This window comes from Dama dama, chromosome 2, assembly GCF_033118175.1.
Source record: "Dama dama isolate Ldn47 chromosome 2, ASM3311817v1, whole genome shotgun sequence".
Taxonomy (NCBI): Eukaryota; Metazoa; Chordata; class Mammalia; order Artiodactyla; family Cervidae; genus Dama; species Dama dama.
In genome coordinates this window covers 49,987,754-50,009,527 of record NC_083682.1, presented here as the reverse complement: position 1 = coordinate 50,009,527, position 21,774 = coordinate 49,987,754, and positions in this window count along the sequence as shown.

Below are 21,774 nucleotides of genomic sequence, written 5' to 3'. Positions count from 1 at the left end.
CTTGTGGAAAGTTGGTATTCCTCTTGAGTCGAAGCCAGGGACTAAGCTCTCATCTCGATTTGATTTGGGGTTCCCCGAGCCCTTTCGTGTTGCTCCAGTGACCTCAGGATCCCTCTAGACTTGAGCCAGTGATCTTGGGTTTTCTCTGGAGTGCCATCAAGGAAATCAAGGCTCCTTTCACCTTTGATGTGGAACACGGAATTGCTCTGCATGCAGTGCAGGGGAATCGGGCCTCATCTCGCGGCGAGGGGGAAGTCTCATGGTTTTTCTCCAGTTGCGGACGGACCCTGGGGTATATTCTCGAGTTACGACGGGGAGGGCCCTACCAGACACGTGTTTGTTCAGCGACGTCAGGACTCCTGCCTAGGTGCGAGGGACACCTCGGGATTCTCCTCGAGTCTTGGCATGGCAATTGGGATGCGTCTCCACGTGAGGCGGGAGACCCAGTGTCCCTTTCCACGTGCCACCGGGATCCTGGGACTCGTTTCCATTTTCAAGAGTAGTCAGGCATCGTCTCCTTTGGAAGCATTGATCTCCGCGGACCTCTCGAGTTTTCAAAGGATGTGAGCCCTCCGGTCGCGATGAGGCGGAGAACTAGGTCTTTCTCTGTGGTCTCCACAGGGGATTCAGACATCCCTTCGTCTTGGGAGATGAAAGACGAGCTTGTATTCAATTCACTGCAGATATATCCGGCCTTACTTCGAGTCAGAGCATCTCGGTGTCCATTCCACTTGAGGCCACACACTCAGGGTCCCTCTCACATACCAGTAGCTGAGAGAAGCCTCCCCTTGAGGTGCTTGTTGAAAGTTGGTATTCCTCTTGAGTCGAAGCCAGGGACTAAGCACTCATCTGGAGTTGATTTGGGGTTCACCGAGCCCTTTCGTGTTGCTCCAGTGACCTCAGGTTCCCTCTAGACTTGAGACAGTGATCTTGGGTTTTCTCTGGAGTGCCATCAAGGAAATCAAGGCTCCTCTCACCTTAGATGTGGAACACGGAATTGCTCTGCATGCAGTGCAGGGGAATCGGGCCTCATCTCGCGGCGAGGGGATAGTCTCTTGGTTTTTCTCGAGTTGCGGCCGGAACCTGGGGTATATTCTCGAGATACGACGGGGCGGGCCCTTCCAGACACGTGTTTGTTCAGCGACGTCAGGACTCCTGCCTAGGAGCGAGGGACACCTCGGGATTCTCCTCGAGTCTTGGCATGGCAATTGGGACGCGTCTCCACGTGAGGCGGGAGACCCAGGGTCCCTTTCCACGTGCCACAGGGATCCTGGGACTCCTATCCATTTTCAAGAGGAGTCAGGCATCGTCTCCTTTGGAAGCATTGATCTCAGAGGACCTCTCGAGTTTTCAAAGGATGTGAGTACTCCGTTCGCGTTGAGGCGGAGAACTAGGTCTTTCTCTGTGGTCTCCACAGGGGATTCAGTCATCCCTTCGTCTTGGGAGATGCAAGACGAGCCTGCATTCAATTCACTGCAGGGATAACCGGTCTTACTTCGAGTCAGAGCATCTCGGTGTCCATTCCACTTGAGGCCACAAACTCAGGGTCCCTCTCACATACCAGTAGCTGAGAGAAGCCTCCTCTTGAGGTGCTTGTGGAAAGTTGGTATTCCTCTTGAGTCGAGCCAGTGACTAAGCTCCCATCACGAGATGATTTGGGGTCCACGGACCCCTTTCGTGTTGCTCCAGTGACCTCAGGATCACTCTAGACTTGAGACAGTGATCTTGGGTTTTCTCTGGAGTGCCATCAAGGAAATCAAGGCTCCTTTCACCTTTGAGGTGGAACACGGAATTGCTCTGCATGCAGTGCAGGGGTATCGGGCCTCATCTCGCGGCGAGGGGATAGTCTCATGGTTTTTCTCGAGTTGCGGCCGGAACCTGGGGTATATTCTCGAGTTACGACGGGGAGGGCCCTTCCATACACGTGTTTGTTCAGCGACGTCAGGACTCCTGCCTAGGAGCGAGGGACACCTCGAGATTCTCCTCGAGTCTTGGCATGTCAATTGGGACGCGTCTCCACGTGAGGCGGGAGACCCAGGGTCCCTTTCCACGTGCCACAGGGATCCTGGGACTCCTATCCATTTTCAAGAGGAGTCAGGCATCGTCTCCTTTGGAAGCATTGATCTCCGCCGGCCTCTCGAGTTTTCAAAGGATGTGAGGCCTCCGGTCGCGTTGAGGCGGAGGACTAGGTCTTTCTCTGTGGTCTCCACAGTGGATTCAGACATCCCTTCGTGTTGGGAGATGCAAGACGAGCCTGCATTCAATTCACTGCAGGGATATCCAGCCTTACTTCGAGTCAGAGCATCTCGGTGTACATTCCACTTGAGGCCAAAAACTCAGGGTCCCTCTCACATACCTGTAGCTGAGAGAAGCCTCCCCTTGAGGTGCTTGTGGAAAGTTGGTATTCCTCTTGAGTCGAAGCCATGGACTACGCTCTCATTTCCAGTTGATTTGGGGTCCACGGAGCCCTTTCGTATTGCTCCAGTGACCTCAGGATCCCTCTAGACTTGAGACAGTGATCTTGGGTTTTCTCTGGTGTGCGATCAAGGAAATCAAGGCTCCTTTCACGTTTGATGTGGAACACGGAATTGCTCTGCATGCAGTGCAGGTGAATCGGCCCTCATCTCGCGGCTAGGGGGAAGTCTCATGGTATTCCTCGAGTTGCGGCCGTAACCTGGGGTATATTCTCGAGTTACGACGGGGAGGGCCCTTCCAGACACGTGTTTGTTCAGCGACGTCAGGACTCCTGCTTAGGTGCGAGGGACACCTCGGGATTCTCCTCGAGTCTTGGCATTGCAATTGGGACGCGTCTCCACGTGAGGCGGGAGACCCAGGGTCCCTTTCCACGTGCCACAGGGATCCTGGGACTCCTATCCATTTTCAAGAGGAGTCAGGCATCGTCTCCTTTGGAAGCATTGATCTCCGCAGACCTCTCGAATTTTCAAAAGATGTGAGGCCTCCGGTCACGATGAGGCGGAGGACTAGGTCTTTCTCTGTGGTCTCCACAGGGGATTCAGACATCCCTTCGTCTTGGGAGATGCAAGACGAGCCTGCATTCAATCCACTGCAGCGATATCCGGCCTAATTTCGAGTCAGAGCATCTCGGTGTCCATTCCACTTGAGGCCACAAACTCAGGGTCCCTCTCACATACCTGTAGCTGAGAGAAGCCTCCATTTGAGGTGCTTGTGGAAAGTTGGTATTCCTCTTGAGTGGAAGCCAGGGACTAAGCTCTCATCTCGAGTTGATTTGGGGTCCACGGAGCCCTTTCGTGTTGCTCCAGTGACTTCAGGATCCCTCTAGACTTGAGACAGTGATCTTGGGTTTTCTCTGGAGTGCCATCAAGGAAATCAAGGCTCCTTTCACGTTTGATGTGGAACACGGAATTGCTCTGCACGCAGTGCAGGGGAATCGAGCCTCATCTCGCGGCGAGGTGGAATTCTCATGGTTTTTCTCGAGTCTCGCCTGGATCCTTTGTTATATTCTCGAGTTATGACGGGCAGGGCCCTTCCAGACACGTGTTTGTTCAGCGACGTCAGGACTCCTGCCTAGGTGCGAGGGACACCTCGGGATTCTCCTCGAGTCTTGGCATGGCAATTGGGACGCGTCTCCACGTGAGGCGGGAGACCCAGGGTCCCTTTCCACGTGCCACAGGGATCCTGGGACTCCTATCCATTTTCAAGAGGAGTCACGCATCATCTCCTTTGGAAGCATTGATCTCCGCCGGCCTCTCGAGTTTTCAAAGGATGTGAGGCCTCCGGTCGCTTTGAGGCGGAGGACTAGGTCTTTCTCTGTGGTCTCCACAGGGGATTCAGACAGCCCTTCGTCTTGGGAGATGCAAGACGAGCCTGCTTCCAATTCACTGCAGGGATATCCAGCCTTACTTCGAGTCAGAGCATCTCGGTGTCCATTCCACTTGAGGCCACAAACTCAGGGTCCCTCTCACATACCTGTAGCTGAGAGAAGCCTCCCCTTGAGGTGCTTGTGGAAAGTTGGTATTCCTATTGAGTCGAAGCCAGGGACTAAGCTCTCATCTCGATTTGATTTGGGGTTCCCCGAGCCCTTTCGTGTTGCTCCAGTGACCTCAGGATCCCTCTAGACTTGAGCCAGTGATCTTGGGTTTTCTCTGGAGTGCCATCAAGGAAATCAAGGCTCCTTTCACGTTTGATGTGGAACACGGAATTGCTCTGCATGCAGTGCAGGGGAATCGGGCCTCATCTCGCGGCGAGGGGGAAGTCTCATGGTTTTTCTCCAGTTGCGGACGGACCCTGGGGTATATTCTCGAGTTACGACGGGGAGGGCCCTACCAGACACGTGTTTGTTCAGCGACGTCAGGACTCCTGCCTAGGTGCGAGGGACACCTCGGGATTCTCCTCGAGTCTTGGCATGGCAATTGGGATGCGTCTCCACGTGAGGCGGGAGACCCAGTGTCCCTTTCCACGTGCCACCGGGATCCTGGGACTCGTTTCCATTTTCAAGAGTAGTCAGGCATCGTCTCCTTTGGAAGCATTGATCTCCGCGGACCTCTCGAGTTTTCAAAGGATGTGAGCCCTCCGGTCGCGATGAGGCGGAGAACTAGGTCTTTCTCTGTGGTCTCCACAGGGGATTCAGACATCCCTTCGTCTTGGGAGATGAAAGACGAGCTTGTATTCAATTCACTGCAGATATATCCGGCCTTACTTCGAGTCAGAGCATCTCGGTGTCCATTCCACTTGAGGCCACACACTCAGGGTCCCTCTCACATACCAGTAGCTGAGAGAAGCCTCCCCTTGAGGTGCTTGTTGAAAGTTGGTATTCCTCTTGAGTCGAAGCCAGGGACTAAGCACTCATCTGGAGTTGATTTGGGGTTCACCGAGCCCTTTCGTGTTGCTCCAGTGACCTCAGGTTCCCTCTAGACTTGAGACAGTGATCTTGGGTTTTCTCTGGAGTGCCATCAAGGAAATCAAGGCTCCTCTCACCTTTGATGTGGAACACGGAATTGCTCTGCATGCAGTGCAGGGGAATCGGGCCTCATCTCGCGGCGAGGGGATAGTCTCTTGGTTTTTCTCGAGTTGCGGCCGGAACCTGGGGTATATTCTCGAGTTACAACGGGGCGGGCCCTTCCAGACACGTGTTTGTTCAGCGACGTCAGGACTCCTGCCTAGGTGCGGGGGACACCTCGGGATTCTCCTCGAGTCTTGGCATGGCAATTGGGAGGCGTCTCCACGTGAGGCGGGAGACCCAGGTCCGTTTCCACATGCCACAGGGATCCTGGGACTCCTATCCATTTTCAAGAGGAGTCAGGCATCGTCTCCTTTGGAAGCATTGATCTCCGCGGACCTCTCGAGTTTTCAAAGGATGTCAGGCCTCCGGTCGCGATGAGGCGGAGAATTAGTTCTTTCTCTGTGGTCTCCACAGGGGATTCAGACATCCCTTCGTCTTGGGAGATGCAAGACGAGCCTGCATTCAATTCACTGTAGGGATATCCGGCCTTTCTTCGAGTCAGAGCATCTCGGTGTCCATTCCACTTGAGGCCAGCAACTCAGGGTCCCTCTCACATACCTGTAGCTGAGAGATGCCTCCTCTTGAGGTGCTTGTGGAAAGTTGGTATTCCTCTTGTCTCGAAGCCAGGGACTAAGCTACCATCTCGAGTTGATTTGGGGTGCACGGAGCCCTTTCGTGTTGCTCCAGTGACCTCAGGATCCCTCTCGACTTGAGACAGTGATTTTGGGTTTTCTCTGCAGTGCCATCAAGGAAATCAAGTCTCCTTTCACGTTTAATGTGGAACACGGAATTGCTCTGCATGCAGTCCAGGATAATCAGGCCTCATGTCGCGGCGAGGGGGAAGTCTCATGGTTTTTCTCGAGTTGCGGCCGGAACCTGGGGTATATTCTCGAGTTACGACGGGGAGGGCCCTTCCAGACACGTGTTTGTTCAGCGACGTCAGGACTCCTGCCTAGGTGCGAGGGACACCTCGGGATTCTCCTCGAGTCTTGGCATGGAAATTGGGACGCATCTCCACGTGAGGCGGGAGACCCAGGGTCCCTTTCCACGTGCCACAGGGATCCTGGGACTCCTATCCATTTTCAAGAGGAGTCAGGCATCCTCTCCTTTGGAAGCATTGACCTCCGCGGACCTCTCGAGTTTTCAAAGGATATGAGGCCTCTGGTCCCAAAGAGGCGGAGAACTAGGTCTTTCTCTGTGGTCTCCACAGGGGATTCAGACATCCCTTCGTGTTGGTAGATGCAAGACGAGCCTGCATTCAATTCACTGCAGGGATATCCGGCCTTACTTCGAGTCAGAGCATCTCGGTGTCCATTCCACTTGAGGCCACAAACTCAGGGGCCCTCTCACATACCTGTAGCTGAGAGAAGCCTCCTCTTGAGGTGCTTGTGGAAAGTTGGTTTTCCTCTTTAGACGAAGCCAGGGACTAAGCTCTCATATCGAGTTGATTTGCGTTCCACGGAGCCCTTTCGTGTTGCTCCAGTGACCTCAGGATCCCTCTAGACTTGAGACAGTGATATTGGGTTTTCTCTAGAGTGCCATCAAGGAAATCAAGGCTCCTTTCACGTTTGATGTGGAACACGGAATTGCTCTGCACGCAGTGCAGGGGAATGGGGCCTCATCTCGCGGCGAGGGGGAAGTCTCATGGTTTTTCTCGAGTTGCGGCCGGAACCTGGGGTATATTCTCGAGTTAAGATGGGGAGGGCCCTTCCAGACATGTGTTTGTTCAGCGACTTCAGGACTCCTGCCTAGGTGCGGGGGACACCTCGGGATTCTCCTCGAGTCTTGGCATGGCAATTGGGACGCGTCTCCACGTGAGGCGGGAGACCCAGGGTCCCTTTCCACGTGCCACAGGGATCCTGGGAATACTATCCATTTTCAAGAAGAGTCAGGCATCGTCTCCTTTGGAAGCATTGATCTCCACAGACCTCTCGAGTTTTCAAAGGATGTGAGGCTCCAGTCATGATGAGGCGGAGGACTAGGTCTTTCTCTGTGGTCTCCACAGGGGATTCAGACATCTCTTCATCTATGGAGATGAAAGACGAGCCTGCATTCAATTCACTGAAGGGATATCCGGCCTTACCTCGAGTCAGAGCATCTCGGTGTCCATTCCACTTGAGGCCACAAACTCAGGGTCCCTCTCACATACCTGTAGCTGAGAGAAGCCTCCTCTTGAGGTGCTTGTGGAAAGTTGGTATTCCTCTTGACTCGAAGCCAGGGACTAAGCTACCATCTCGAGTTGATTTGGGGTGCACGGAGCCCTTTCTTGTTGCTCCAGTGGCCTCAGGATCCCTCTAGACTTGAGACAGTGACTTTGGTTTTTCTCTGGAGTGCCATCAAGGAAATCAAGGCTCCTTTCACGTTTGATGTGGAACATGGAATTGCTCTGCACGCAGTGCAGGGGAATCAGGCCTCATGTCGCTGGGAGGGGGAAGTCTCATGGTTTTTCTCGAGTTGTGGCCGGAACCTGGGGTATATTCTCGAGTTACGACGGGGAAGGCGCTTCCAGACACGTGTTTGTTCAGCGACGTCAGGACTCCTGCCTAGGTGCGAGGGACACTTCGGGATTCTCCACGAGTCTTGGCATGGCAATTGGGACGCGGCTCCACGTGAGGCAGGAGACCCAGGGTCCCTTTCCACGTGCCACAGGGATCCTGGGACTCCTATCCATTTTCAAGAGGAGTCAGGCATCGTCTCCTTTGGAAGCATTGATCTCCGTGGACCTCTCGAGTTGTCAAAGGATGTGAGGCCACCGGTCGCGATGAGGCAGAGGACTAGGTCTTTCTCTGTGGTCTCCACAGGGGATTCAGACATCCCTTCGTCTTGGGAGATGCAAGACGAGCCTGCATTCAATTCACTGCAGGGATATCCGGCCTTACTTCGAGTCAGAGCATCTCGGTGTCCATTCCACTTGAGGCCACAAACTCAGGGTCCCTCTCACATACCTGTAGCTGAGAGAAGCCTCCTCTTGAGGTGCTTGTGGATAGTTGGTATTCCACTTGATCGAAGCCAGGGAATAAGCTTTCATCTCGAGTTTATTTGGGGTCCACGGAGCCCTTTCGTGTTGCTCCAGTGACCTCAGGTTCCCTCTAGACTTGAGACAGTGACTTTTGGTATTCTCTGGAGTGCGATCAAGGAAATCAAGGCTCCTTTCACGTTTGATGTGGAACACGGAATTGCTCTGCACGCAGTGCAGGGGTATCGGGCCTCATCTCGCAGCGAGGGGGAAGTCTCACGGTTTTTCTCGAGTTGCGGCCGGAACCTGGGATATATTCTCGAGTTATGATGGGGAGGGCCCTTCCAGACACGTGTTTGTTCAGCGACGTCAGGACTCCTGCCTAGGTGAGAGGGACACCTCGGGATTCTCCTCGAGTCTTGGCATGGCAATTGGGACGCGTCTCCACGTGAGGCGTGAGACCCAGAGTCCCTTTCCACGTGCCACAGGGATCCTGGGACTCCTATCCATTTTCAAGAAGAGTCAGGCATCGTCTCCTTTGGAAGCATTGATCTCCACAGACCTCTCGAGTTTTCAAAGGATGTGAGGCTCCAGTCATGATGAGGCAGAGGACTAGGTCTTTCTCTGTGGTCTCCACAGGGGATTCAGACATCTCTTCGTCTATGGAGATGAAAGACGAGCCTGCATTCAATTCACTGAAGGGATATCCGGCCTTACCTCGAGTCAGAGCATCTCGGTGTCCATTCCACTTGAGGCCACAAACTCAGGGTCCCTCTCACATACCTGTAGCTGAGAGAAGCCTCCTCTTGAGGTGCTTGTGGAAAGTTGGTATTCCTCTTGACTCGAAGCCAGGGACTAAGCTCTCATCTCGAGTTGATTTGGGGTGCACGGAGCCCTTTCCTGTTGCTCCAGTGACCTCAGGATCCCTCTAGACTTGAGACAGTGATTTTGGGTTTTCTCTGCAGTGCCATCAAGGAAATCAAGTCTCATTTCACGTTTGATGTGGAACACGGAATTGCTCTGTACGCAGTGCAGGGGAATCGGGCCTCATGTCACAGCGAGGGGGAAGTCTCATGGTTTTTCTCGAGTTGCGGCCGGAACCTGGGGTATATTCTCGAGTTACGACGGGGAGGGCCCTTCCAGACACGTGTTTGTTCAGCGACATCAGGACTCCTGCCTACGTGCGAGGGACACCTCGGGATTCTCCTCGAGGCTTGGCATGGCAATTGGCACGCGTGCTCACGTGAAGCGGGAGACCCAGAGTCCCCGTCCATGTGGACAGGGATCCTGGGACTCCTATCCATTTTCAAGAGGAGTCAGGCATCGTCTCCTTTGGAAGCATTGTTCTCCACGGACCGCTCGAGTTTTCAAAGGATGTGAGGCCTCCGGTCGCCATGAGGCTGAGAACTAGGTCTTTCTCTGTGGTCTCCACAGGGGATTCAGACATCCCTTCATCTTGGGAGATGCAAGACGAGCCTGCATTCAATTCACTGCAGGGATATCCGGCCTTACTTCGAGTCAGAGCATCTCGGTGTCCATTCTACTTGAGGCCACAAACTCAGGGTCCCTCTCACATACCTGTAGCTGAGAGAAGCCTCCTCTTGAGGTGCTTGTGGAAAGTTGGTATTCCTCTTGAGTTGAAGCCTGGGACTAAGCTCTCATCTCGAGTTGATTTGGGGTCCACGGACCCCTTTCATGCTGCTACAGTGGCCTCAGGATCCCTCTAGACTTGAGACAGTGACTTTGGTTTTTCTCTGGGGTGCCATCAAGGAAATCAAGGCTCCTTTCACGTTTGATGTGGAACATGGAATTGCTCTGCACGCAGTGCAGGGGAATCGGGCCTCATGTCGCGGCGAGGGGGAAGTCTCATGGTTTTTCTCGAGTTGTGGCCGGAACCTGGGGTATATTCTCGAGTTACGACGGGGAGGGCCCTTCCAGACACGTGTTTGTTCAGCGACGTCAGGACTCCTGCCTAGGTGCGAGGGACACTTCGGGATTCTCCACGAGTCTTGGCATGGCAATTGGGACGCGGCTCCACGTGAGGCGGGAGACCCAGGGTCCCTTTCCACGTGCCACAGGGATCCTGGGACTCCTATCCATTTTCAAGAGGAGTCAGGCATCGTCTCCTTTGGAAGCATTGATCTCCGTGGACCTCTCGAGTTGTCAAAGGATGTGAGGCCACCTGTCGCGATGAGGCGGAGGACTAGGTCTTTCTCTGTGGTCTCCACAGGGTATTCAGACATCCCTTCGTCTTGGGAGATGCAAGACGAGCCTGCATTCAATTCACTGCAGGGATATCCGGCCTTACTTCGAGTCAGAGCATCTCGGTGTCCATTCCACTTGAGGCCACAAACTCAGGGTCCCTCTCACATACCTGTAGCTGAGAGAAGCCTCCTCTTGAGGTGCTTGTGGATAGTTGGTATTCCACTTGAGTCGAAGCCAGGGAATAAGCTCTCATCTCGAGTTTATTTGGGGTCCACGGAGCCCTTTCGTGTTGCTCCAGTGACCTCAGGTTCCCTCTAGACTTGAGACAGTGACTTTTGGTATTCTCTGGAGTGCGATCAAGGAAATCAAGGCTCCTTTCACGTTTGATGTGGAACACGGAATTGCTCTGCACGCAGTGCAGGGGAATCGGGCCTCATCTCGCAGCGAGGGGGAAGTCTCACGGTTTTTCTCGAGTTGCGGCCGGAACCTGGGGTATATTCTCGAGTTACGATGGGGAGGGCCCTTCCAGACACGTGTTTGTTCAGCGACGTCAGGACTCCTGGCTAGGTGAGAGGGACACCTCGGGATTCTCCTCGAGTCTTGGCATGGCAATTGGGACGCGTCTCCACGTGAGGCGGGAGACCCAGCGTCCCTTTCCACGTGCCACAGTGTTCCTGGGACTCCTATCCATTTTCAAGAGGAGTCAGGCATCGTCTCCTTTGGAAGCATTGATCTCCGCGGACCTCTCAAGTTTTCAAAGGATGTCAGGCCTCCGGTCGCGATGAGGCGGAGAATTAGTTCTTTCTCTGTGGTCTCCACAGGGGATTCAGACATCCCGTCGTCTTGGGAGATGCAAGACGAGCCTGCATTCAATTCACTGCAGGGATATCCGGCCTTTCTTCGAGTCAGAGCATCTCGGTGTCCATTCCACTTGAGGCCAGCAACTCAGGGTCCCTCTCACATACCTGTAGCTGAGAGATGCCTCCTCTTGAGGTGCTTGTGGAAAGTTGGTATTCCTCTTGTCTCGAAGCCAGGGACTAAGCTACCATCTCGAGTTGATTTGGGGTGCACGGAGCCCTTTCGTGTTGCTCCAGTGACCTCAGGATCCCTCTCGACTTGAGACAGTGATTTTGGGTTTTCTCTGCAGTGCCATCAAGGAAATCAAGTCTCATTTCACGTATGATGTGGAACACGGAATTGCTCTGCATGCAGTCCAGGATAATCAGGCCTCATGTCGCGGCGAGGGGGAAGTCTCATGGTTTTTCTCGAGTTGCGGCCGGAACCTGGGGTATATTCTCGAGTTACGACGGGGAGGGCCCTTCCAGACACGTGTTTGTTCAGCGACGTCAGGACTCCTGCCTAGGTGCAAGGGACATCTCGGGATTCTCCTCGAGGCTTGGCATGGCAATTGGGACGCGTGCTCATGTGAAGCGGGAGACCCAGAGTCCCCGTCCATGTGGACAGGGATCCTGGGACTCCTATCCATTTTCAAGAGGAGTCAGGCCTCGTCTCCTGTGGAAGCATTGATCTCCACGGACCGCTCGAGTTTTCAAAGGATGTGAGGCCTCCGGTCGCCATGAGGCTGAGAACTAGGACTTTCTCTGTGGTCTCCACAGGGGATTCAGACATCCCTTCATCTTGGGAGATGCAAAACGAGCCTGCATTCAATTCACTGCAGGGATATCCGGCCTTACTTCGAGTCAGAGCATCTCGGTGTCCATTCTACATGAGGCCACAAACTCAGGGTCCCTCTCACATACCTGTAGCTGAGAGAAGCCTCCTCTTGAGGTGCTTGTGGAAAGTTGGTATTCCTCTTGAGTCGAAGCCAGGGACTAAGCTCTCATCTCGAGTTGATTTGGGGTCCACGGAGCCATTTCGTGTTGCTCCACTGACCTCAGGATCCCTCTAGACTTGAGACAGTCATCTTGGGTTTTCTCTGGAGTGCCATCAAGGAAATCAAGGCTCCTTTCACGTTTGATGTGGAACACACAATTGCTCTGCACGCAGTGCAGGGGAATCGGGCCTCATCTCGCGGAGAGGGGGAAGTCTCATGGTTTTTCTCGAGTTGCGTCCGGAACCTGGGGTATATTCTCGAGTTACGACGGGGAGGGCCCTTTCAGACACGTGTTTCTTCAGCGACATCAGGACTCCTGCCTAGGTGGGAGGGACACCTCGGGATCTCCTCGAGTCTTGGCATGGAAATTGGGACGCATCTCCACGTGAGGCGGGAGACCCAGGGTCCCTTTCCACGTGCCACAGGGATCCTGGGACTCCTATCCATTTTCAAGAGGAGTCAGGCATCGTCTCCTTTGGAAGCATTGACCTCCGCGGACCTCTCGAATTTTCAAAGGATATGAGGCCTCTGGTCCTAAAGAGGCGGAGAACTAGATCTTTCTCTGTGGTCTCCACAGGGGATTCAGACATCCCTTCGTGTTGGGAGATGCAAGACGAGCCTGCATTCAATTCACTGCAGGGATATCCGGCCTTACTTCGAGTCAGAGCATCTCGGTGTCCATTCCACTTGAGGCCACAAACTCAGGGTCCCTCTCACATACCTGTAGCTGAGAGAAGCCTCCTCTTGAGGTGCTTGTGGAAAGTTGGTTTTCCTCTTGAGTCGAAGCCAGGGACTAAGCTCTCATCTCGAGTTGATTTGCGTTCCACGGAGCCCTTTTGTGTTGCTCCAGTGACCTCAGGATCCCTCTAGACTTGAGACAGTGATCTTGGGTTTTGTCTGGAGTGCCATCAAGGAAATCAAGGCTCCTTTCACGTTTGATGTGGAACACGGAATTGCTCTGCACGCAGTGCAGGGGAATCGGGCCTCATCTCGCGGCGAGGGGGAAGTCTCATGGTTTTTCTCGAGTTGCGGTCGGAACCTGGGGTATATTCTCGAGTTACGACGGGGAGGGCCCTTCCATACACGTGTTTGTTCAGCGACGTCAGGACTCCTGCCTATGTGCGAGGGACACCTCGGGATTCTCCTCGAGTCTTGGCATGGCAATTGGGACGCGTCTCCACGTGAGGCGGGAGACCCAGGGTCCCTATTCACGTGCCATACGGATCCTGGGACTCCTATCCATATTCAACAGGAATCAGGCATTGTCTCCTTTGGAAGCATTGATCTCCGCGGACCTCTCGAGTTTTCAAAGGATGTGAGGCCTCCGGTCGCAATGAGGCGGAGGACTAGGTCTTTCTCTGTGGTCTCCACAGGGGATTGAGACATCCCTTCTTCTTGGGAGATGCAAGAGAAGCCTGCATTCAATTCACTGCAGGGATATCCGGCCTTACTTCCAGTCAGAGCATGTCGGTGTCCATTCCACTTGAGGCCACAAACTCAGGGTCCCTCTCACATAAATGTAGCTGAGATAAGCCTCCTCTTGAGGTGCTTGTGGAAAGTTGGTTTTCCTCTTAAGTCGAAGCCAGGGACTAAGCTCTCATCTCGAGTTGATTTGGGGTCCACAGAGCCCTTTCGTGCTGCTACAGTTGCCTCAGGATCCCTCTAGACTTGAGACAGTGACTTTGTGTTTTCTCTGGAGTGCCATCAAGGAAATCAAGGCTCCTTTCACGTTTGATGTGGAACACGGAATTGCTCTGCACGCAGTGCAGGGGAATCGGGCCTCATCTCGCGGCGAGGGGGAAGTCTCATGGTTTTTCTCGAGTTGCGGCCGGAACCTGGGGTATATTCTCGAGTTACGATGGGGACGGCCCTTCCAGAGACGTGTTTGTTCAGCGACGTCAGGACTCCTGCCTAGGTGCGGGGGACACCTCGGGATTCTCCTCGAGTCTTGGCATGGCAATTGGGACGCGTCTCCACGTGAGGAGGGAGACCCAGCGTCCCTTTCCACGTGCCACAGGGTTCCTGGGACTCCTATCCATTTTCAAGAGGAGTCAGGCATCGTCTCCTTTGGAAGCATTGATCTCCGCGGACCTCTCGAGTTTTCAAAGAATGTCAGGCCTCCGGTCGCGATGAGGCGGAGGACTAGGTCTTTCTCTGTGGTCTCCACAGGGGATTCAGACATCCCTTCGTCTTGGGAGATGCAAGACGAGCCTGCAATCAATTCACTGCAGGGATATCCGGCCTTACTTCGAGTCAGAGCATCTCGGTGTCCATTCCACTTGAGGCCACAAACTCAGGGTCCCTCTCACATACCTGTAGCTGAGAGAAGCCTCCTCTTGAGGTGCTTGTGGAAAGTTGGTTTTCCTCTTTAGACGAAGCCAGGGACTAAGCTCTTATCTCGAGTTGATTTGCGTTCCACGGAGCCCTTTCGTGTTGCTCCAGTGACCTCAGGATCCCTCTAGACTTGAGACAGTGATCTTGGGTTTTCTCTAGAGTGCCATCAAGGAAATCAAGGCTCCTTTCACGTTTGATGTGGAACACGGAATTGCTCTGCACGCAGTGCAGGGGAATCGGGCCTCATCTCGCGGCGAGGGGGAAGTCTCATGGTTTTTCTCGAGTTGCGGCCGGAACCTGGGGTATATTCTCGAGTTACGTTGGGGAGGGCCCTTCCAGACACGTGTTTGTTCAGCGACGTCAGGACTCCTGCCTAGGTGCGGGGGACACCTCGATATTCTCCTCGAGTCTTGGCATGGCAATTGGGACGCGTCTCCACGTGAGGCGGGAGACCCAGAGTCCCTTTCCACGTGCCACAGGGATCCTGGGACTCCTATCCATTTTCAAGAAGAGTCAGGCATCGTCTCCTTTGGAAGCATTGATCTCCACAGACCTCTCGAGTTTTCAAAGGATGTGAGGCTCCAGTCATGATGAGGCAGAGGACTTGGTCTTTCTCTGTGGTCTCCACAGGGGATTCAGACATCTCTTCGTCTATGGAGATGAAAGACGAGCCTGCATTCAATTCACTGAAGGGATATCCGGCCTTACCTCGAGTCAGAGCATCTCGGTGTCCATTCCACTTGAGGCCACAAACTCAGGGTCCCTCTCACATACCTGTAGCTGAGAGAAGCCTCCTCTTGAGGTGCTTGTGGAAAGTTGGTATTCCTCTTGACTCGAAGCCAGGGACTAAGCTCTCATCTCGAGTTGATTTGGGGTGCACGGAGCCCTTTCGTGTTGCTCCAGTGACCTCAAGATCCCTCTCGACTTGAGACAGTGATTTTGGGTTTTCTCTGCAGTGCCATCAAGGAAATCAAGTCTCATTTCACGTTTGATGTGGAACACGGAATTGCTCTGCACGCAGTGCAGGGGAATCGGGCCTCATGTCACAGCGAGGGGGAAGTCTCATGGTTTTTCTCGAGTTGCGGCCGGAACCTGGGGTATATTCTCGAGTTACGACGGGGAGGGCCCTTCCAGACACGTGTTTGTTCAGCGACATCAGGACTCCTGCCTAGGTGCGAGGGACACCTCGGGATTCTCCTCGAGGCTTGGCATGGCAATTGGGACGCGTGCTCACGTGAAGCGGGAGACCCAGAGTCCCCGTCCATGTGGACAGGGATCCTGGGACTCCTATCCATTTTCAAGAGGAGTCAGGCATCGTCTCCTTTGGAAGCATTCATCTCCACGGACCGCTCGAGGTTTCAAAGGATGTGAGGCCTCCGGTCGCCATGAGGCTGAGAACTAGGTCTTTCTCTGTGGTCTCCACAGGGGATTCAGACATCCCTTCATCTTGGGAGATGCAAGACGAGCCTGCATTCAATTCACTGCAGGGATATCTGGCCTTACTTCGAGTCAGAGCATCTCGGTGTCCATTCTACTTGAGGCCACAAACTCAGGGTCCCTCTCACATACCTGTAGCTGAGAGAAGCCTCCTCTTGAGGTGCTTGTGGAAAGTTGGTATTCCTCTTGAGTCGAAGCCAGGGAGTAAGCTCTCATCTCGAGTAGATTTGGGGTCCCCGGAGCCCTTTCGTGTTGCTCCAGTGACCTCAGGATCCCTCTAGACTTGAGACAGTGATCTTGGGTTGTCTCTGGATTGCCATCAAGGAAATCAAGGCTCCTTTCACGTTTGATGTGGAACACGGAATTGCTCTGCACGCAGTGCAGGGGAATCGGGTCTCATCTCGCGGCGAGGGGGAAGTCTTATGGTTTTTCTCGCGTTGCGGCCGGAACCTGGGGTATATTCTCGAGTTATGACGGGGAGGGCCCTTCCAGACGTGTTTGTTCAGCGACGTTAGGACACCTGCCTAGGTGCGAGGGACACCTCGGGATTCTCCTCGAGTCTTGGCATGGCAATTGGGACGCGTCTCCACGTGAGGCGGGAGACGCAGGGTCCCTTTCCACGTGCCACAGGGATCCTGGAACTCCTATCCATTTTCAAGAGGAGTCAGGCATCGTCTGCTTTGGAAGAATTGATCTCCACAGACCTCTCGAGTTTTCAAAGGATGTGAGGCCTCCGGTCGCGAAGAGACGGAGAACTAGTACTTTCTCTGTCGTCTCCACAGTGGATTCAGACATCCCTTCATCTTGGGAGATGCAAGACGAGCCTGCATTCAATTCACTGTTGGGATATCCGGCCTTACTTCGAGTCAGAGCATCTCGGTGTCCATTCCACTTGAGGCCACAAACTCAGGGACCCTCTCACATACCTGTAGCTGAGAGAAGCCTCCTCTTGAGGTGCTTGTGAAAAGTTGGTATTCCTCTTGAGTCGAAGCCAGGGACTAAGCTCTCATCTCGAGTTGATTTGGGGTCCACGGAGCCCTTTCGTGTTGCTCCAGTGACCTCAGGATACCTCTAGACTTGAGACAGAGATCTTGGGTTTTCTCTGGAGTGCCATCAAGGAAATCAAGGCTCCTTTCACGTTTGATGTGGAACACGGAATTGCTCTGCACTCAGTGCAGGGGAATCGGACCTCATCTCGCAGCGAGGGGGAAGTCTCATGGTTTTTCTCGAGTTGCGGCCGGAACCTGGGGTATATTCTCGAGTTACGACGGGGAGGGCCCTTCCAGACACGTGTTTGTTCAGCGACCTCAGGACTCCTGCCTAGGTGCGAGGGACACCTCGGTATTCTCCTCGAGTCTTGGCATGGCAATTGGGACTCGTCTCCACGTGAGGCGGGAGACCCGGGGTCCCTTACCACGTGCCACAGATATCCTGGGACTCCTATCCATTTTCAAGAGGAGTCAGGCATCGTCTCCTTCGGAAGCATTGATCTCCGCGGACCTCTCGAGATTTCAAAGGATGTCAGGGCTCCGGTCGCGATGCGGCGGAGAATTAGTTCTTTCTCTGTGGTCTCCACAGGGGATTCAGACATCCCGTCGTCTTGGGAGATGCAAGACGAGCCTGCATTCAATTCACTGCAGGGATATCCGGCCTTTCTTCGAGTCAGAGCATCTCGGTGTCCATTCCACTTGAGGCCAGCAACTCAGGGTCCCTCTCACATACCTGTAGCTGAGAGAAGCCTCCTCTTGAGGTGCTTGTGGAAAGTTGGCATTCCTCTTGAGTCGAAGCCAGGGACTAAGCTCTCATCTCGAGTTGATTTGGGGTCCACGGAGCCCTTTTGTGTTGCTACAGTGACCACAGGTTCCCTCTAGACTTGAGACAGTCATCTTGGGTTTTCTCTGGAGTGCCATCTAGGAAATCAAGTCTCCTTTCACGTTTGATGTGGAACACGGAATTGCTCTGCAGGCAGTCCAGGATAATCGGGCCTCATGTCCCGGTGAGGGGGAAGTCTCATGGTTTTTCTCGAGTTGCGGCCGTAACCTGGGGTATATTCTCGAGTTACGACGGGGAGGGCCCTTCCAGTCACGTGTTTGTTGAGCGACGTCAGGACTCCTGCCTAGGTGCGAGAGACACCTCGAGATTCTCCTCGAGTCTTGGCATGGCAATTGGGATCCGTCTCCACGTGAGGCGGGAGACCCAGGGTCCCTTTCCACGTGCCACAGGGATCCTGGACTCCTATCCATTTTCAAGAGGAGTCAGGCATCGTCTCCTTTGGAAGCATTGATTCCGCGGACCTCTCGAGTTTTTAAAGGATGTGAGGCCTCCGCTCGCGATGAGGCGGAGAATTAGGTCTTTCTCTGTGCTCTCCACAGGGGATTCAGACATCCCTTCGTCTTGGGAGATGCAAGACGAGCCTGCATTCAATTCACTGCAGGGATATCCGGCCTTACTTCGAGTCAGAGCATCTCGGTGTCCATTCCACTTGAGGCCACAAACTCAGGGTCCCTCTCACATACCTGTAGCTGACAGAAGCCTCCTCTTGAGGTGCTTGTGGAAAGTTGGTTTTCCTCTTGAGTCGAAGCCAGGGACTAAGCTCTCATCTCGAGTTGATTTGGGGTCCTCGGAGAACTTTCGTGTTGCTCCAGTGACCTCAGGATCCGTCTAGACTTGAGGCAGTGATCTTGGGTTTTCTCTGGAGTGCCATCAAGGAAATCAAGGCTCCTTTCACGTTTGATGTGGAACACGGAATTGCTCTGCACGCAGCACATTGGAATCGGGGATCATCTCGCGGCGAGGGGGAAGTCTCATGGTTTTTCTCGAGTTGCGGCCGGAACCTGGGGTATATTCTCGAGTTACGATGGGGAGGGCCCTTTCAGACACGTGTTTGTTCAGCGACGTCAGGACTCCTGCCTAGGTGCGAGGGACACCTCGGGATTCTCCTCGAGTCTTGCAATGGCAATTGGGACACATCTCCACGTGAGGCGGGAGACCCAGTGTCCCTTTCCACGTGTCACAAGGATCCTGGGACTCCTATCCATTTTCAAGAGGAGTCAGGCATCGTCTCCTTTGGAAGCATTGTTCTGCGCGGACCTCTCGAGTTTTCAAAGGATGTGAGGCCTCCGGTCGCGATGAGGCTGTGAACTAGGTCTTTCTCTGTGGCCTCCACAGGGGATTCAGACAACCCTTCATCTTGGGAGATGCAAGACGAGCCTGCATTCAATTCACTGCAGGGATATCCGGCCTTACTTCGAGTCAGAGCATCTCGGTGTCCATTCCACTTGAGGCCACAAACTCAGGGTCCCTCTCACATACCTGTAGCTGAGAGAAGCCTGTTCTTGTGGTGCTTGTGGAAAGTTGGTATTCCTCTTGAGTCGAAGCCAAGGACTAAGCTCTCATCTCGAGTTGATTTGGGGTCCACGGAGCCCTTTCGTGTTGCTCCAGTGACCTCAGGATCCCTCTAGACTTGAGACAGTGATCTTGGGTTTTCTCTGGAGTGACATCAAGGAAATCAAGGCTCCTTTCACGTTTCATGTGGAACACGGAATTGCTCTGCACGCAGTGCAGGGTAATCAGGCCTCATCTCGCGGCGAGGGGGAAGTCCTATGGTTTTTCTCGAGTTGCGGCCGGAACCTGGGGTATATTCTCGAGTTACGACGGGGAGGGCCCTTCCAGACACGTGTTTGTTCAGCGACGTCAGGACTCCTGCCAAGATGCGAGGGACACCTCGGTATTCTCCTCGAGTCTTGGCATGGCAACTGGGACGCGTCTCAACGTGAAGCGGGAGACCCAGGGTCCCCGTCCATGTGGACAGGGATCCTGGGACTCCTATCAATTTTCAAGAAAATTCAGGCATCGGCTCCTTTGGAAGCATTGATCTCTGCAGAACTCTCGAGTTTTCACAGGATGTGAGGCCTCCGGTCGCGATGAGGCGGAGGACTAGTACTTTCTCTGTCGTCTCCACAGGGGATTCAGACATCCCTTCGTCTTGGGAGATGCAAGACGAGCCTGCATTCAATTCACTGCAGGGATATCCGGCCTTACTTCGAGTCAGAGCATCTCGGTGTCCATTCCACTTGAGGCCACAAACTCAGGGTCCCTCTCACATACCTGTAGCTGAGAGAAGCCTCCTCTTGAGGTGCTTATGGAAAGTTGGTATTCCTCTTGAGTCGAAGCCAGGGACGAAGCTCTCATCTCGAGTTGATTTGGGGTCCTCAGAGCCCATTCGTGTTGCTACAGTCACCTCAGGATCCCTCTAGACTTGAGACAGTGATCTTGGGTTTTCTCTGGAGTGCCATCAAGGAAATCAAGGCTCCTTTCACGTTTGATGTGGAACACGGAATTGCTCTGCACGCAGTGCAGGGGATCCGGCCTCATCTCTCGGCGAGGGGGAAGTCTCATGGTTTTTCTCGAGTTGCGGCCGGAACCTGGGGTATATTCTCGAGTTACGACGGGGAGGGCCCTTCCAGACACGTGTTTGTTCAGGGACGTCAGGACTCCTGCCTAGGTGCGAGGGACACTTCGGGATTCTCCTCGAGTCTTTGCATGGCAATTGGGAGGCGTCTCCACGTGAGGCGGGAGACCCAGGGTCCCTTTCCACGTGCCACAGGGATCCTGGGACTCCTATCCATTTTCAAGAGGAGTCAGGCATCGTTTCCTTTGGAAGCATTGATCTCCGCGGACCTCTCGAGTTTTCAAAGGATGTGAGGCCTCCGGCCACGATGAGGCGGAGAACTATGTCTATCTCTGTGGTCTCCACAGGGGATTCAGACATCCCTTCGTCTTGGGAGATGCCAGACAAGCCTGCATTCAATTCACTGCAGGGATATCCGGCCTTACTTCGAGTAGAGCATCTCGGTGTCCATTCCACTTGAGGCCACAAACTCAGGGTCCCTCTCACATACCTTTAGCTGAGAGAAGCCTCCTCTTGGGGTGCTTGTGGAAAGTTGGTATTCCTCTTGAGTCGAAGCCAGGGATGAAGCTCTCATCTCGAGTTGATTTGGGGTCCACGGAGCCCCTTCATGTTGCTACAGTAACCTCAGGATCCCTCTAGACTTGAGACAGTGATCTTGGGTTTTCTCTGGAGTGCCATCAAGGTAATAAAGGCTCCTTTCACGTTTGTTGTGGAACACGGAATTGCTCTGCACGCAGTGCAGGGGAATCGGGCGTCATCTTGCGGCGAGGGGGAAGTCTCATGGTTTTTCTCGAGTTGCGGATGGAACCTGGGTTATATTCTCGAGTTATGACGGGGAGGGCCCTTCGAGACACGTGTTTGTTCAGCGACGTCAGGACTCCTGCCTAGGTGTGAAGAACACCTCGGGATTTTCTTCGAGTCTTTGCATGGCAATTGGGACGTGTCTCCATGTGAGGCGGGAGACCCAGTGTCCCTTTCCACGTGCCACAGGGATCCTGGGACTCCTATCCATTTTCAAGAGGAGTCAGGCATCGTCTCCTTTGGAAGCATTGATCTCCGCGGACCTCTCGAGTTTTCAATGGATGTGAGGCCTCCGGTTGCGATGAGGCCGAGAACTAGGTCTTTCTCTGTGGTCTCCACAGTGGATTCAGATATCCCTTCGTCTTGGGAGATGCAAGGCGAGCCTGCATTCAATTCACTGCAGCGATATCTGTCCTTAATTCGAGTCAGAGCATCTCGGTGTCCATTCCACTTGAGGCCACAAACTCAGGGTCCCTCTCACATACCTTTAGCTGAGAGAAGCCTCCTCTTGGGGTGCTTGTGGAAAGTTGGTATTCCTCTTGAGTCGAAGCCAGGGACGAAGCTCTCATCTTGAGTTGATTTGGGGTCCACGGAGCCCTTTCGTGTTGCTACAGTAACCTCAGGATCCCTCTAGACTTGAGACAGTGATCTTGGGGTTTCTCTGGAGTGCCATCAAGGAAATCAAGGCTCCTTTCACGTTTGATGTGGAACACCAAATTGTTCTGCACGCAGTGCAGGGCAATCGGGCCTCATCTCGCCGCGAGTGGGAAGTCTCATGGTTTTTCTCGAGTTGCGGACGGAACCTGGGGTATATT